Here is a 17,581-nt window from a genome sequence, read left to right as displayed (position 1 = left end):
ACTCCTAAGTGTGCAAGAAAAATATAGGTGGAGCGATACAAGTGTGACTAAGTTGTTCAAGTACCTTCTACGTACGCTTTGTTGATTTCTTTTTGGTACCATTATAAAAAACAATTGTGCTTTTTGAGGTGTTTTATGATTTCTTTTTAGGTTGCTAAAGTATCATATATTACCCCTTGAAAATACCATGCCTGAGTCTGGTGATGATGCGTGACATGTTTTACAAAAGCTTGGCATAGACTACAACAACATCCATGCATGTGTCAACGATTGCGTGCTGTTTTGAGGAGAGTATGAGATTATGGAGACATGCCCAAAGTGTGGTGCTCATAGGTATCGACATGAATTGCAAGAGAAAACCATTCGTCAGAAAGTTCTTAGACACTTTTCACTTATTCCCCCTATACATCAGATGTTTTGTACGTTGGGCTTGGCGAGATTGACAACATGGCATGCATAGAATAGATCCACAAATGGAGTCCAACAAATATTAGTGTATTCATGCACATGGAGCCATATTGATTCTACCTTTCCAGGCTTTGCACGACAGCCAAGGAATCTTCAGCTAGGTCTTATTATGGATTGCATGAACCCACGGTCTCCACTCAACTTCTTACATTGTATGGCATGTAGTCCTTGTTAACTACAATATCCCACCATGGCTTTCTACGAAGAAAGGACACATGATCCTTAGCTTCCTCGTTCCTGGCCACTACAAAGTCAAGAATATGGAAGTCTATCTCCGTCCATTAGTCGATGAGCTTAAGATTTTTTTGGGAGGAGGGGGTCGCCATGGAAGATATGAGTAAGCATGATGGTCGAGGGTCTACCAATATACGAGGCATTCTCATGTGGACCATGCATGACTTTTCGAGACTCAAGGAGTGGTCAGGTAAGTAGGCTTTTGTTCTCATTGGTGATATCTATCATAGCTCGTTCAAGTTTGTATTCATAGGATAGAGGTGCTGGGACAGGTTTGGTTACCTCAAGTTATTATGCATGTCCATTGTGTGGGCCACAGTTAGACTGCTAAAGGTCACGAACCATGAAGAAGATGGTTTACCAAGGATACACCACTTTCTTGCTGGAGGGTCATGAACTGAGGGAAGGTTTTCTTGGATGACCTCTAGCACGAATGAATGCCCAAAGCTGGTACGAGTTGAAACTTGTCCACACAGAGCTTCATTCAAATGGAATGTGACAGTTCTCACTTTTCTACGAGTTATCGTATTGGACCCACTTACAAATCAACCACTTGTTGGATCCCATGCATATTTTCAAGAATATGGTCAACTTACTATGGGACCACATTACAGGAAAGAGAGACACTACAAGGGCATGAATGGATTTGAAGGAGGTAGGCAAGATGGAGGTGCTTTGACTGTAGTCGAGTGCTGATGGTCGCTTGCAGCTACCTTGCACTCCTTGGGTTTTTTCAATTAAAGAAGAGTGCCTTGTGAAGCAAATTATCAAGTCTATCCGCACTCCAACGGGTCTCAAGTCAGCATTTTCTAAAGATGACCAATTATCAGGGCTAAAATCGAATGATTGGCATAAGATATGCTAGGTTTGTACGATGAATGGATTATAAGTGGCCTGCGTATTTTGCTATTTGGAGTGTAGTCATTGTTCGTAATTCCTCTTCATTTGTGGCAGTTTTTACTACTGATCGCGATCACAGGACACCTTACTGAAGAAATACGCGGGGCGATTTACAGGTTGTCAAATTTAGTGCAATGGATCTCACAGAAGAAGATCAAGACATCCTCTATTGAATCTGCAAGGCGGAGACCAGTGGAGATGGTCTGTCTCTTTGAGAAGTACCTATCCACCAGCATGCTCACGATACAAACCCATCTTCTGGTGCATCTTGTAGATGAAGTGGAGATTGCTGGACATGTCCATATGTGATGGATGTTGTTCTTAGAGCACTTCATGATAACCTTCAAAGGCTTTGTGTGACAATGAGCTCAGCAGCCTGAAGGTAGCATGGTTGAAGGTTGGTCGGTGTCTGAAAACCTAGAAATAGAGGTGAAAAAAACTCATTGAGAGAGTCATCACCATATGTGCTTTCTCCATTCATAAAGTTGCTAATGTCATGCAAACCTTCACAAGGTTTTCCTTCTTGCCAAAATAATAGCATTGAAACTTCTTCTTCCATATGTCAGCCATCTTTGAAATTGGAACATTTGGTGCACCAAAAGAGAGCGTCCTCAATGAAACCTGAATATCAACATAGCAAGTCTCCAATAAAATACTCATAGAGTACAAGATGCTAGAGCCATATATCAAAAGACACATACATAAACACATAAGCCATATATCCACATAAACACTAAAGCTCACATATACACATAGTCCATATATCCACATCAACACTGAAGCCCAAAAAAATTAAAAGCAAAAAGATAATTCCATGAGAAATCAGGATATAATAGAGAGCTATTGAACTTACTTGCCATGATGTAAATACTTCTTTAACTACATGCTCTCAACTTAAGTCTCTCCATTGCTTTGCTCTCATCCATAAAGTGGAAGTGTTCTAAAGAAATTGTAAGCACACATTTGCTCCATTAAGATAATAATTTACTAGGAAATCTATGTGCAAAATAGTATAGCACATCCATTTGAGTTGCAAAGACATCCTCATAAGGATTAGTGGTTAGAAATGGACTTCTAAGCATTCAAGTGCAAATATTGGTGCATAAAAACCAATCTCTCAAAAAAATATTTTGATTGAGCTTGTACTCTAGTAAATTGAGGGTAAGAACTCAAAGAAGATGTATTCTCCTAAGATCCTAGAATAAGAGGCCAATAAAAAAATAGACCTATCAAGGAATCTTGCAAATTCCTTTTTCTTTGACAAAGCATGTCTGTGACATTGATGAATCTCAACATGTTCTTCAAGTAGATACCCATGAAATAAGTCTTTAGGATTCAACATATCCTTTTTGGCATTTTGGTAGCAGCAGTGTAGTTGTTAGTAAATGTCGTCTTATCCATAGGTGGTTCACATAGTGGCTCTTCTCAAAGTGCTACAGCTAAGGTATTCAATTCACAAATATTCATCATAAGAGATTTTCAATCTAAGGGAGTACTTGGCATGAGATGAATAAAACTATGGAATAATGCTTGGTTCGGTGATCAAGTAAAGCAAAGGAAGATGAATATTCTTGATGCTTTAATCTCGATTGTTTATGAGAAAACATGTGTGATACCTTCTTTCTTTGGCTAATGGTTCATAGAGAATAAGGATATTGAGCATTCATGATTGGTTCTATAGATGCCTTATGATGACTTTAGTGGGGCGAGGATGCATTTTCTTTTGAACCCGGTCATGTCAACAAACTCTTGCTCATGACATAAAGCGGTTCAATATCCTAATAGACTGAAGTGAAATCAAAGAAGAATCCATGATAAGAAACCCAAATTTATACCTTAAAACTCTTTAAGGAATGAGTCTTGGATCCTTCCTAGGCCAAAGGGACCTAAGATGTTAGTGTAGTTTTCAATCCTTGCTCTTCAAATATATGTCTTCTCTTGAAAATTTTCCTAGGGTTTCTTCAATCTCTCTTTCCTCTTTTTATAATGGTTGTGAGTGGTTTACTTCAAAGATGTCCCCCTTTGTGCTTTCATGTGAATGCATTTTTAGAAAAAGTGATCAAAAGCTTGACTGAAGCTTTGCAAATCAAGCATAATAAAACGACTCCTTATAATCCGCAAGCAAACGGACAAGTTGAAAGTACTAATAAGTAGCTTGTGGGGATCTTGTCTAAGATAGTCTTTGAGAAGAAATGAGATTGGGACAGGAAGTTGTATGTGGCAGTATGGGCGTATAATACCATGTTCAAGCGAGCTACCGGCCATACTCCATTTAAATTGGTTTATGGGGAAGAGTGTGTGTTACCCCTCGAGATTGAGTTGCCAACCATACGGTTTGCAATTAACCATTCTTTGGGAGATGAGGATTCCCTTTTTGAACGTTTCACGACTATAGCCCACCTGGATGAATTGAAGTTGCGGAGCTTTTTACACCAGGAGGTAGCTAAATGTCGGATGAAGCAGTTGCATGACATTAGGGCGAAGAAATATACCTTTAAAAAAGGGCAATTAGTCCTCTATTATGATGCGTGTAGGGAGCTGTTTCCAGGGAAGCTGGAACCTAAATGGGATGGTCCCTACAAGATTGTGCGGCTCGGGAAAAATAGGTCTACGGCCCTATTAGCTGATCTACAGGGAGTAGAGTTTAAGAATAAGGTTAATCTTAATAAGATTAAACCTTATTATCTCTAAGTATGCTAATACAAAAGAAATACATTGCAGGTCCATGCTGGGGATGATTTGAGACGTGCAATATCAGGGGAAACTCATCTAGTGGAGCAAAGGATACAAAGTGATTGAGCAAGAAGACGGAACCTTTGTGTGGGAGATCAAAGTCTTCTGCCATCAATGCTTACAACTATTGACAAGTATCCCTGTTGAGTTCAATAAAGAAGGTGGGATGGAGCCATCAGTTCATCCTCTCAACATACTAAACTTTGATTACCATAATTACGAATAGAGGAGTTCGTGATGGCATGTTGTGTAAACCCATTGTGGACGTATACATTATATTTTGACGGAGCGTCCAGGGGCCCTAATAAAAAAGGGAGTGTTTGAGTAGTAATCCGAGATCCCCGACGAAGAGTTACGATGAAGTTAGCTGCTTATCTCGGGGTAGGATTCACTAACAATATGGCGGAGTATAAAGCCTTGATTATGGGATTGCATATTGCCAAACGAGGTGGTATTCATCGGTTGTTAGTAAAAGGGGATTCCCAGTTGATCCTGAATCAGCTAGATGGGACATACACAGTGTGGAATCCCATTCTTTGTATGTATCATCAAACTGCTATGACCCTACTTGAGGAGTTTGAGAGAGTGTCTTTTCAGCTGATTCCACGTTAATGGAATCAGTTTGCGGACTCACTGGCAAATCTCGCTTATGAGAAAGACCTTTTCTTTAACTGTGGTCCTAGTTTGGATATTGTTATCAATGATGAAACATGACCCGGTCGCTTGTGGGAAATGTTATCAGAGCATGCAATATATAGCAGACGATGGTTGATATGGGTGATGCAAAGAGTAGCCGAGGCCAATATACCATTATTATCCTGGACCCATAGGTTAATTAGACAACATGTTATGCGTATGTCTCTTGCTGTATATGCAGGAGGGATGGGTCATAACCTTATGCATTTAGTTTAGGGCTCGGAGCCTTGTGGTTTTTCTCATTGGAAAGGAGCTTATTATTGTATATTTGTGCTATTCCAGGGAAGGATGTGTAGGTGCTATTTTGTTTGATCTCGTTAGGCGAAGAGGGCCAGTTTTGTGAGGTTTTGAATGTTTTATTTCATTAGGCCAAGAGAGCCGATCAAGTTTTGTGGTGAAGTGCTTTATTTCATTAGGCCAAGAGGGCTAATTGTCTGTTTAGTGCAGGTACGGTTAATGGTTTCTTGTTTTAGTTTTGTGCTAGATAGGTTTGAAGAAGAGCTTGGAAGGAGCCTTTTGTTACGTGGAAGCTTCTCGTGGCCCTATCTAGGTGATATCTCTTCTTTATGAGTACTGTGATTTTTATGCTATATGTGTTTGAGTACTTGTAAGGGGGTCTTTCTTTCTTGTTGGGGACCGGCATCCAAGGCATGAAGTCCCAGGTTTAGGTTGGGTATGTCTGAGGGAGGCCTGTGTAGTCGTTGCCTCCTGTAAAGACATTGTGAAGCATTGAAAGACCTGTTTTAGAAGGCAATTCTAGTGACCCTGTTCTGCTAGCCTGCTAGACAGCCGTTCTAGGAGTTCTTGTTAGTTGTGAAGTAGTTAGAGCAGCCTACCAAAGAAGAAAATAATGATGATGTAAATAAAACCTTGAATATCTTAAAAGAAAATCAATATATACAAAGGTGTGTAAAAAGGGGTTCTAACCCCCTATAAAAATAGAAAAGAAAAGAAATAAAAATTTATAAGCACTTGATCATTGCCTTGCAACGGCCTGGTAGGTTCCTGGGGACGAGTTAGACTCGAGGCCGATGCCTTGTCTTCCTAGGGGTGGCATCTTGCTAGAAAAGAAGAAATTAAGGAAGGTTGGAGCGAAAATAAAAGTGAGTGTCAAAAAAGGATTAAGTATCGCCTCGTGAGGGCTTGGCAGGTTCTTGGGTACCAGGACAGGTTCTGAGGCCGATGCCCTGTTCTCCTTGGGTCACTATGCTCAGCTCCCTCCTTTTTACATACCCAAGTATGTTGGAGCAATTGGTTAGTGACTAGCTTCGGACCTTTTATCAGATTATGCTAGGCCTACTCCTTGTGGATGTCATGCCTTGGTTCTGTCAGGGGTAAGGGTGAGCATTGTGCTGTGTTTTAGTATATGTCTATTTTGTATCAGCTTGATGCTTCCTTTGGTTGTTTTGTGCAGATCTACTGTGGGATTCGACGGGCTCAGTCGCCCTATCCCGTGGTCACCAATGAGAGTGGAGTTTTGATGCTGAGAAGTGCTTAAAAATAGCTAAAAATTACGAATATCAAGGGAAAAATATTCAACGTCGAAGGCAGCGGCTCGACCTAGGACGATTTTAAGCGTCAAGTGCTTAAAAGGCGCCCGAGCAACACTTGTTGATTTTTGATAATTTTTTAGACTGTCGTGCGGGTTTTCAGGAGTTGTCGGCCAATGTGGGATGTCAAGTCGGATGCCCAGGATTTTTCAGAGCTCGATTCGGAGTCTGGACAGGGAAATGGCCACAAGTTGGGCAAGATGCGAAGGGGTGGATATTAGAGAGGCCAAATGAGATGTGCCTTTTGTGAGGTTGGGGGCCAAAATTTTAATGTAACATCAAAAAGAAGAATCGTGGTGAGAGAAAGATGGAGGAGCACACCGCCTGTTTGACGCCGAAAATTGCGCCAACATGGAGAGGGATCATGGTTGCAGCCTGCAAATACCCTACCCAATCGACATTACCCTCGAACTACTCCTTCTCTGCTGATCTTATCGCCGCCTCTCGCGCGTCAAATGGTGGCCTGGTTGGAAATCTTTGATTCTAGTCTTTCTCTCTCCTCTCTCTCTCTCTCCCTTAAGGGGCTGTTCTTGGGTGGAAGAAGACAATGAAGAATGATGGAGGAAAGCTTGTTCGGATGAGACCGGATTGCTTCCGGGTGGATGAAGACATGAAGAGTGCTGACTTTGAAGATGCTGGACATTGAATGAGGGCTAACACGTAGTCCCATAGCAAAACCGAGATCCCGAGACACAAAGCCTAAGCGGTAATTCAATTTTTATGAAGAAAAAATGAGTTTTTATGCTATTTGGTTGATGAAATATTGTTCCCATGGGCTGATTATGCATTATGATGTTGTTTGCTATGAGTTTGATCAGTTTATGCTCAGAAAATCAGAAAATCATAAGTGTTATGACTGAAATTAATGGTATAAAACCCATAAAACACGCGTTTAAGAGGCAAAATGGGGGTTTTTTCCAAAATAAAGGGGAAACATGAGATATAACATCAATAAAACCTGAAATTTTGCTGTCAAAGAACCTAAGGGCCACAGCCCACAATAAATCTCAATTTCTAGTCATTTTTTATTGAAAATAAGGTTTTTGAAGATGTAACAGGTCCACTCACTACAGGTTATGATTCATCTACAGTGACAGCTTAGACAGTGAATTGGGGATTCCGTCTGTTATGACGCCAGGTGCTAGGCAGAGCCATTATGTGCTGCCTCATGAGAGGCTAGCTCACAGTGAGCCACAACTCAGGAGATCAAAGAGGGTCAGACGACCTGTTGACAGGTATACTTACACTGGATATTCAGCCCGTCATTATGCTTATATGACGAAAGTAACAGGTTTTAGAGAACCAAGTAAGTTTGATGAGGCAGTTGCAGATGAGAATTGGTGTGCTGCTATAGATGAGGAATATTCAGCTTTGGCTGAAAATGGTACATGGGATTTGGTACAGTTGCTTGAGGGCAAAACACCTATTGGATGCAAGTGGGTGTACAAGGTGAAATGTAAATCAGATGGATCATTGGAAAGATACAAGGCCAGGCTGGTTGCAAAATGGTATGCGCAACAATATGGTCTTGATTATGAGGAGACTTTCAGCCAAGATGGCTACAGTTAGAACTATGATTGCTTTGGTAGCAACTAGAGGCTGGAAACTATGGCAGATGGACATAAAGAATGCCTTTCTCAATGGAGAATTACAGGAAGAGATTTACATGGAACAGCCTGAAGGCTATGTGCATCCAAAATTTCTAGCACATGTATGTCGGCTGAAAAAGGCATTATATGGGCTGAAACAAGAATCCAGAGCATGGAATGCTCGCATCAGCAGTTATTTGCAGCAACATGGTTTCCGATTGGGAGATGCTCATCATAGTCTATTTGTGAAGAAGACAGATAGTGGCTATGTTTTCCTAGTTGTCTATGTTGATGACTTAATCATTACAGGAGATGATGAAAATGGGATTGCTGAAATAAAGACATGTTTATAGGCTGAGTTTAAGGTCAAGGACCTTGGAGAGCTGAAATATTTTTTGGGGATTGAGGTTGTCTCTACACCTCAAGGCATATGGCTACTACAGAAGCAATATGCTCATGACATGTTACAGAAATATGGTATGGTTGATTGCAAGCCTATGGATGCGCCTTTAGAGGAGAATGTCAAGCTGCAGATTGATTTTGGGACAGAGATTGAGAATGTTACTATGTACAGACAGATGGTAGGCAGCTTGATCTATCTCACTATCACTAGACCTGACTTGAGTTATGCTATGGGGCTGATCAGTTAGTTCATACAGAAGCCTCGCAAACCACACTTGGATGCAGTCAAGAGAATTCTAAGATATGTAAAGAGTACCACAGATCATGGGCTATTTTATGCATATGGAAAACCCCTTGACTTGATGGGGTACACTGATGCTGACTTGGCTGGTTGCATGTATGACAGGAGGTCAACCAACGGCTATGCATTTGGATTGGGTAGTAGCATGATCAGTTGTTGGCAGAGTAAGAAATAGCCTACAGTTGCATTGTCCAGTACGGAAGCAGAGTATCGTAGTGCGGCCTGTGAAGCTAAGTGGTTACAGAAGTTGCTAAATGACTTGGGTGTACACTTGGACAGCAAAGTCAAGCTATACTGTGACAATTTGAGCAGTGTCATGTTAGCAAGCAATCCTATTTATCATGTAAGATCGAAAAACATTGAGGTTCACTACCATTTCATCAGGGAAATGGTTTTAGCAGATCAGATTGACTTGGACCATGTGAAGACTGAAGACCAGCTAGCAGACATCTTTACCAAATCACTTGGTAAAGATAAGTTCATTCACTTCAGATAGCTACTTGGAGTGATACAGATGATTTGAGTTTTGTTTTGAGCTTGAGGAGGAGTGTTAGAAATCAAGCTCACCGTCAGTGTGTCTTTATCTATGACCGACATCTATGATAGCTAGAGTGTGCAACTGTCTACATGTGACTACATTAAATAAGTCAGGTTAGTAGTCAGTTAGTGACCTGACTAGAGTTATTCTGTCTAGTCTACACTTACACTAGGTCACTTTATCTTTGTAGTGTGAGTTACTCAGTTAGTAAAAAAGAATAATGGAAGAAAGCTATGGAACCTGAAGGTTCATGACAATGGAGTTTCCATGTCTCTCTCTCTCTCAACTTTGAAAACTCTCTCTCTCTCTCTCCCCCTCTCTCTCTCTCTATGAATGTATGCTTAAGGACTGAACAACAACTGTGAAGAATAATAACATCACAGAGATTAAAAAAATAAAGATACCTCCATTATCACTTGATTGCTTGTAGTATAGATTGTTGAAGATGGAGATTTCTTACTGCATATTTCAGAAGAGGGAGATGGCTTGTAGCAGGGTAGAGTGTGTTGTAGATAGAGATTATTTGATTTGAACAAATGGTATCAAAACTACTCCTCAATGTTGCTTGAGAAGAACTCGTATGCAAGAAACCATATTCTGGAGGGAAAGAGAAGAATACACAAAATTTGGGACAAAACTAGAGCTTTCTGAGGGAATGAAAAAATACCCAAAAATAGGTATATACTTGTCCAAAAAAGATGAAAATTTACAAGGAAAATCTCGAGTCAATAATCTTAAAATATGATGTGTACATCATTTTATATTGTTTTTTAACTTTCACTGTTTTAAGAAGCGAGAATGGGAATGATTCTAATATATTTTAATGTTAGGGCATTAAAGAGTCATGTATCAATGATTGGCTCCGTTTTAAGAAAAAATAGAATTGTCTTATTTTAGTTATGAGGATTTTGAGAAAAAGTGACCTTATCTTGCAGTTTGGGAATAAAATCATAGGTGAAATCTATTGAAAATACAAATACGAGATTTGCTTGATTGTAGAAGATCTCTTTTTATAATATTATTTTGGAATCTCTTTTTAGAGAGAGAGAGGTGAGAGAAACCCCTTAAGGGGCAAAAAAGAGAGTCCATATTTCTCCTAATGGGATGTCCTATCCAGTTCATTTAATGCAAAAGTAGCATTATCAAACATGTGTCTTACCACATAGGGTCCAAACCATCTTTTGGAAACTTTACGCATGGCACTATGTGGTTGTCTAAACTGCTATCATAATCACATACCCAATCCCTATCTTGTATGCTTCTTGGTCTCATTCTATGTCTTTTGTCAAACTGTTTCTTGTTCTATATCATTGCTGCCCTTAACTCTGCAATTGCTACTTCTATGTCTTTGATGGGACCTGAAATGGGCCGGCACTAGCTATAGCACTAGCCGAACCTCATGCTCATGACACACAAACACCCTCATAGCCTCGTGGACCAGGAGCATCAATCTAATGCTAAAGGACAAACTACCCCAAAGCTTAATCTATTGCATTTATAGTTTAAAATCCAACGTTCCATTTTCTATAAACTCCTCAGAGGGAGAACCCATACACTTTGGCAATGCCACGATCACACACATGGAGGCAACCTCTCGGTAGAAACACCGCAGCCCCACTGCAGCTCCCCTACATCTCAGGGATTGGCCCCTTGATGCGCTGCTCAACATATAACACAAACAAACACAAACTCCTCTCTTTTATATTTCTCATATTTTCAGGATATATACCATGCTTCCTCACTTAACAGTCCCTTAGGAAACCACCCCTCTATCCTACGGCAAGGGATAACCTCACACTCTCAATCGTGGGTCAAAGTCCTAAGAAAACAATTGTTATGCACTCTAGGAGCTTTTTCTTTGATACCATGAACCATGCATAGTGCAAAATGTGAATGGTTTAGTGTACAAACAACAGAAAATCAGCATTGAGCATCATACGAAACCAAACTTTTCATAATTTCCATACTAACGTTTATGTATTGAAACGAGGAGAGACACTGAGCCTTACGCTCATGCTGCCTTTCCCTTTATTTTAAAACCATGTCCTATAGGCATGATGCAACATATAAATCAGATTTAAGATTGTACTTTGATGCTCAACCTCCCCCCTCACCCTACCATTTAATGTTTTGCATTCATTGATAAGTGTAAGAGTCGTTTTATGTGTATTTCTTTATAGAGAAAGCGATAAACACGGACAAAAACATAGAAATGAGCATAAACCGAGGCCAACCTCGTGCTCTACCTTCATTATACATTACACAAACACTTATGTAATTTTCTAGAATTTTTTTAAATCGTTTTCTACTTTTCTCCCATTTAAAACCCATTTTTTACCTTTTTTTGGTATTTTTCCTCTATTTGCTTCAATAAAAAATGACTTAAAACTAAGATTAATTGTGGGTTGTGGCCCTTAGGTTCCTTGACAACAAAATTCCAGGTTTTGTTGATGTTATGTCTCATATTTTCTCTTTATTTTGCGAAAAACCCCATTTTTACCCCTTAAACGCATGTTTTACGGGTTTTATGACATTAATTTCAGACATATCACTTATGATTTTCTTATTTTCAGAGCATAAACTGATCAAACTCATAGCAAACAACATTATGATGCATAATCAGCCCATGGGAACAATATTTCATCAACCAAATAGCATAAAAACTCATTTTTTATTCATTAAAAATTGAATTACCGCTTAGGCTTTGTGTCTCGGGATCTCGGTTTTGCTACGGGACTGCGTGTCAGCCCTCATTCAATGCCCACCATCTTCAAGATCAGCAATCTTAATGTCTTCATCGATCCGGAAGCAATCCGGTCTCATCTGGACAAGCTTTCCTTTACCATTCTTCATTTTCCTCTTGCACAAAAGAACAACCCCTTAAGGGAGAGAGAGGGAGGAGAGAGAAAGACTAGACCTAGTTCTCTTCATTCCCACAGCCATTTCACGGGCGAAGATAGGCGATAAGACCGGTAAAGAGGGAGAAGATCAGGTGTATGATCGATTAGGTGGGTTATTTGCAGGTTGCAATCATGATCTCCATCTCCACATGGCGCATTTTTCTGCGTGAAGATGGCGCTTTCATCCCTCCATTCTCTCTCCACGTTTTTTCATGCCCCCCAAACTAAAAAATTCAAGGGGGATAAAAATTCCCCCAAAGGGCACCCCTTTTGGCCCTCTCAAATGTCCATCTTTTCATATCTTGCCCCTTTTGTGGCCATTTCCCCGTCCGGGCTCCAAATTGAGCTCTGAAAAATCCTGGCATCTAGCTTGACATCCCGCATTAGCTAGCAACTCCTGACAACCCACACAACAATCTGAAAAATTATCAAAAATCAACAAGTGTCGCTTGGGCGCCTTTTAAAAGTCGTATTTCACTTGGTGCTTAAAATCGTCCTAGCTGGAATCGCCGCCTTCGATGTTAAATATTTTTTCCCTAAATTCTGGGTTTTTTGGAAAATTTTAGGCACATCCTGGGCTCAAAACTTCGCTCTCATTGGTGACCACGGGATAGGGCAACTCAGCCCGTCGAATCTCACAACTTAGAATGGCTACCTAGCAGGCTAGCAGAACAGGGTCACTAGGACCACCTTCTAAAACAGGTCTTTCAATGCCTGACAATGTCTTTACAAGAGGCAACAACTACTTAGACCTCCCTCAAGCATACATAACCTAAACCGGGGACTTCATGCCTTGGACTGCAGTCCCCAACAAGAAAAGAAAATCCCCTACAAGTACACAAACACATATAGCAGAAAAACACGGCACTCGTAAAGGAGAGATATCACCTGGATAGGGCCACGAGAAGTGTCCATGCAACAAAAGGCTCCTTCCAAGCTCTTCTTCTGAACCTGTCTATCACAGAACTAAAACAAGAAACCATTAACCGCACCTATACTAAACAAACAAGTGGCCCTCTTGGCCTAACAAAATCTGGATGTAATATCCAAAGCATCTAACCTTCCTAGCTTAAAACTAGATAGGTCATTTTAGTCCACATAATGTTGATGTCCTTGGCATATACATCACACCCTATCAGACTACCCAGGTGCTGAGGATAGCATATCATAGGTCAACTAGCCCCATGCTACTCATGCAAGTTAGCTAAAAGCTTGATCTTGTATTTTTGGATCTTAGGTTTTTGTAGAGCTAAAAGTCCAAGCCTTTCCACAAATAACTCATCAATAAGGCCGATCCCTTCTTGGGCACTATGAGCTGAATGAACGGCCTCCATGGGCTCGCATGTCCCACATTTATTGTCATCCAAATAAAGTGGTCATTCAAGCAACTGAGTGGCTCCTTTGGGAGAAAGAATCATAGCTTTGTACTCATTGGAACCTCCCCTATTTGGGTTTTCACATAAATCAATGATGTGACCCAAACTAGGTAGAGCTTCAAGCCTAGGCACATCACATGGGTGTATCCTAAGGCAATGTATATTGTTAGATGTATATCCAGTCTTATCCTCTTGGGGGTTCGACAAAATATATCTACATGGGATCCTTGGCCTTGCATCTCATACTCCTGCCATACTTTTGGAGATTTTGGGTCTCCAAACCCATCTCACATTTCCCTTAATATTCTTGCATGCCCTCAATTTGCTACACTGGTCTAACGAACTCAATGCAAACTTATCCCTATGGCCAAATGGCCTCACATCCTTATGACCTTTGTGAAGCACAGGTGGACTTTTAACATTTTGCATCCTCTTTACAAAAGATGCCTTTACTTGTTTACGTCCACACTGCAAATTTTTTCCCATAAGAACCATGCTTTCACTGAAGGGAACAACATCCACCCGGAAGCATGATTCCGACACCAAAGGTCTCTCAAGAGCCTTACTAGCAACAAAATTAGAACCACACACAGAATGCTTATCAGCACTCATAGGCCCATTGGTCCTATCCATGTTGCCATCACAACTACCTCTCGTGGAAGTGTTGCAAGCCCTAATGGGACTTACATGACTTGGAACCTTTTCATTGAGATGTATGTCATTACTACTCATAGGATGGCCATTTCCTGCTTTGAGATTTTGGCCACCAAGGTTCCACTCATAGGTTTCGTTAGTATCATCAAGTGAGTTGTCTTCTTGCAAAAATGGTTGGAAGCTAGGATGCACTTGCACTGAGCGGGGAAAACTCCAAAAGTTTCCCCAACGTCTCTGAATATGACCCTCATAATCAATGGCATGCATTTTTGCTTCCCTTAACGACTTAGGATTCCGCAGTTCCACTTGGATTTACGTATTAATCTCTAAGCCATTCAGAAAGAGCTCACATAGCACATCATCTGGTAGTGCACTGGCTCTTCTTGGCCAAAGCCTAAGAGTACTATCAAAGGCTCTAGCATACTCTTTAACAAAAGGATAAGACTCCTATCTAAACTACATAAGCTACCCTAAGACCTGAATCATAGGGAGCTGCTTTTCATGCTCATCTAGAAATCTATCACAAGACTCCTCAAATGATCTGATCGACCCTCTTGGGAGGCTCCAGTACCATTTCCTTGCCTCTCCCTTTAGGGTACTTGGGAATACGAGTATCTAATGTATATCGTCGAACCCGCTTGCAATGCAAGTTAGGCCATATTCTCTTAAATGAATCATCGGATCCTCATTTGGCAACCCATAAAACACTGGGAGATCCCTATAAAGAGGAGGACATTTAGTCCTCCCTTTTGGGATCAACACCGAGTCATTAAAATCTTCATATTCATCATGATCTGGGTCCAGCCACTTAGGATCTTTAACCTCTTCCATCCCCACCCTTTTTGGTGTAGGGAGGTTAATATCTTCATTGATATCCCTTTCTGCTAACTCACTGAGTGGTCTAGGGAGTCCTATAAGTTTCAACATGTCATTTTGATCCCCTCTTAGAGGAGCTTCCATACCTTTCCCTTTAAAAGGAAAGTCCAAAACGGGTTTATATAAGAGCTTTTGGTCCTTATCTAAAGCAGCTTTATCATTACCACTTCTTAAAACTTGGGAACCATGCCTTTTAAGCAACGGTTTTCCCTTGATAGCTAGGGCTTCTAACATCCTTGTGATGCCCATTATGTCATCATGGTGGCCTATTACACGGGATGTTTCAACCACAAGCATAATCCATCATATATCAACACTTTCCCATGGCATTATGGCTTTAGCATGATGACTTGTTGATGCCACAACTACCATAGTTTCCAACATGCTTGTTTCATGCCCTCTAGGTTGATGGATGGTTAAACATGATTTCTCTTGGGTCAAGACCACACCAAGGCGGGCCATTGTATTAGAGGATGGGGTAACCACTAATTGGCTACTCTTTTCATCACATAAATTATCTTCTGCAGAGGACTCATGCTCTACATAACTAACTAAGTCCATTAGTAAGTTTTGTATGGGGAAAGCCATGTTTTTCCATCCTTGAAAAAACCCCATTTTATGGATAATTTAGGGTCCCTTGGAACCCTAGATTCGAAAATCGCCACTTATAGGCAGCTCTTGGCAGACGCACCACTGATGGGACCTGAAATGGGTTGGCACTTGCTATAGCACTAGCCAGACCTCATGCTCATGACACACAAACACCCTCACGGCCTCGTGGACCAGGAGCGTCAATCTAATGCTAAAGGACAAACTACCCCAAAGCTTAATCTATTGTGTTTATAGTTTATAGTCCAACTTTTCCTTTTCTATAAACTCCTCAGAGGGAGAACCCATACACTTTCGCAATGCCATGATCACACACATGGAGGCAACCTCTCGGTAGAAACATCGCGGCCCCACTGTAGCTCTCCTACATCTCAGGGATTGGCCCCTTGATGCGTTGCTCAACATAGAACACAAACGAACACAAACTCCTCTCTTTTATATTGCTCGTATTTTCAGGATATATTCCATGCTTCCTCACTTAACAATCCCTTAGGAAACCACCCCTCTATCCTACGGCAAGGGATATTCTCACACTCTCAATCGTGGGTCAAAGTCCTAAGAAAACAATTGCTATGCAGTCCAGGAGCTTTTCCTTTGATACCATGAACCATGCATAGTGCAAAATGTGAATGGTTTAGTGCACAAACAACAGAAAATCAGCATTGTGCATCGAGCGAAACCAAACTTTCCATAATTTCCATACTAACGTTTATGTATTGAAATGAGGAGAGACACTAAGCCTTACGCTCATGCTACCTTTCCCTTTATTTTAAAACCACGTCCTATAGGCATGATGCAACACATCAGATTTTAGATTGTACTTTGACGCTCAATCTCCCCCCTCACCCTACCGTTTAATGTTTTGCATTCGTTGATAGGTTTAAGAGTCGTTTTATGTGTATTTCTGTATAGAGAAAGCGATAAACACGGATAGAAACATAGAAACGAGGGTAAACCAAGGCCAACCTCGTACTCTACCTTCATTATACATTACACAAACACTTATGTAATTTTTTGGAATTTTCTTTTTATAGTTTCCTAATTTTCTCCCATTTAAAACCCATTTTTCACCATTTTTTGGTATTTTTCCTCTATTTTCTTCAATAAAAAATGACTAAAAACTAAGATTGATTGTGGGTTGTGGCCCTTAGGTTCCTTGATAGCAAAATTCCAGGTTTTGTTGATGTTATGTCTCATATTTTCCCTTTATTTTGCAAAAAATCCCATTTTTACCCCTTAAACGTGTGTTTTACGGGTTTTGTGACATTAATTTCAGATATATCACTTATGATTTTCTGATTTTTAGAGCATAAACTGATCAAACTCATAGCAAATAACATTATGACGTATAATCAGCCCATGGGAACAATATTTCATCAACCAAATAGCATAAAAACTCATTTTTTCTTCATAAAATTTGAATTACTGCTTAGGCTTTGTGTCTCGGGATCTTGATTTTGCTAAGGGACTGCGTATCGGCCCTCATTCAATGTCCAGCATCTTCAAGATCAGCAATCTTCATGTCTTCATCGATCCGGAAGCAATCTGGTCTCATCCGGACAAGCTTTCCTTCACCATTATTCATTTTTCTCTTGCACACAAGAACAACCCCTTAAGGGAGAGAGAGGGAGGAGAGAGAAATACTAGATCTGGTTCTCTTCATTCCCACAGCCATTTCACGGGTGAAAATAGGCGATAAGACCGGTAAAGAGGGAGAAGATCGGGTGTATGATCCATTAGGTGGGTTATTTGCAG

This window comes from Lygodium microphyllum, chromosome 21, assembly GCF_053477565.2.
Source record: "Lygodium microphyllum isolate KBCC chromosome 21, Lygodium_microphyllum_v1.1.10, whole genome shotgun sequence".
Lineage (NCBI taxonomy): Eukaryota > Viridiplantae > Streptophyta > Polypodiopsida > Schizaeales > Lygodiaceae > Lygodium > Lygodium microphyllum.
This window is presented reverse-complemented; position numbering follows the sequence as displayed.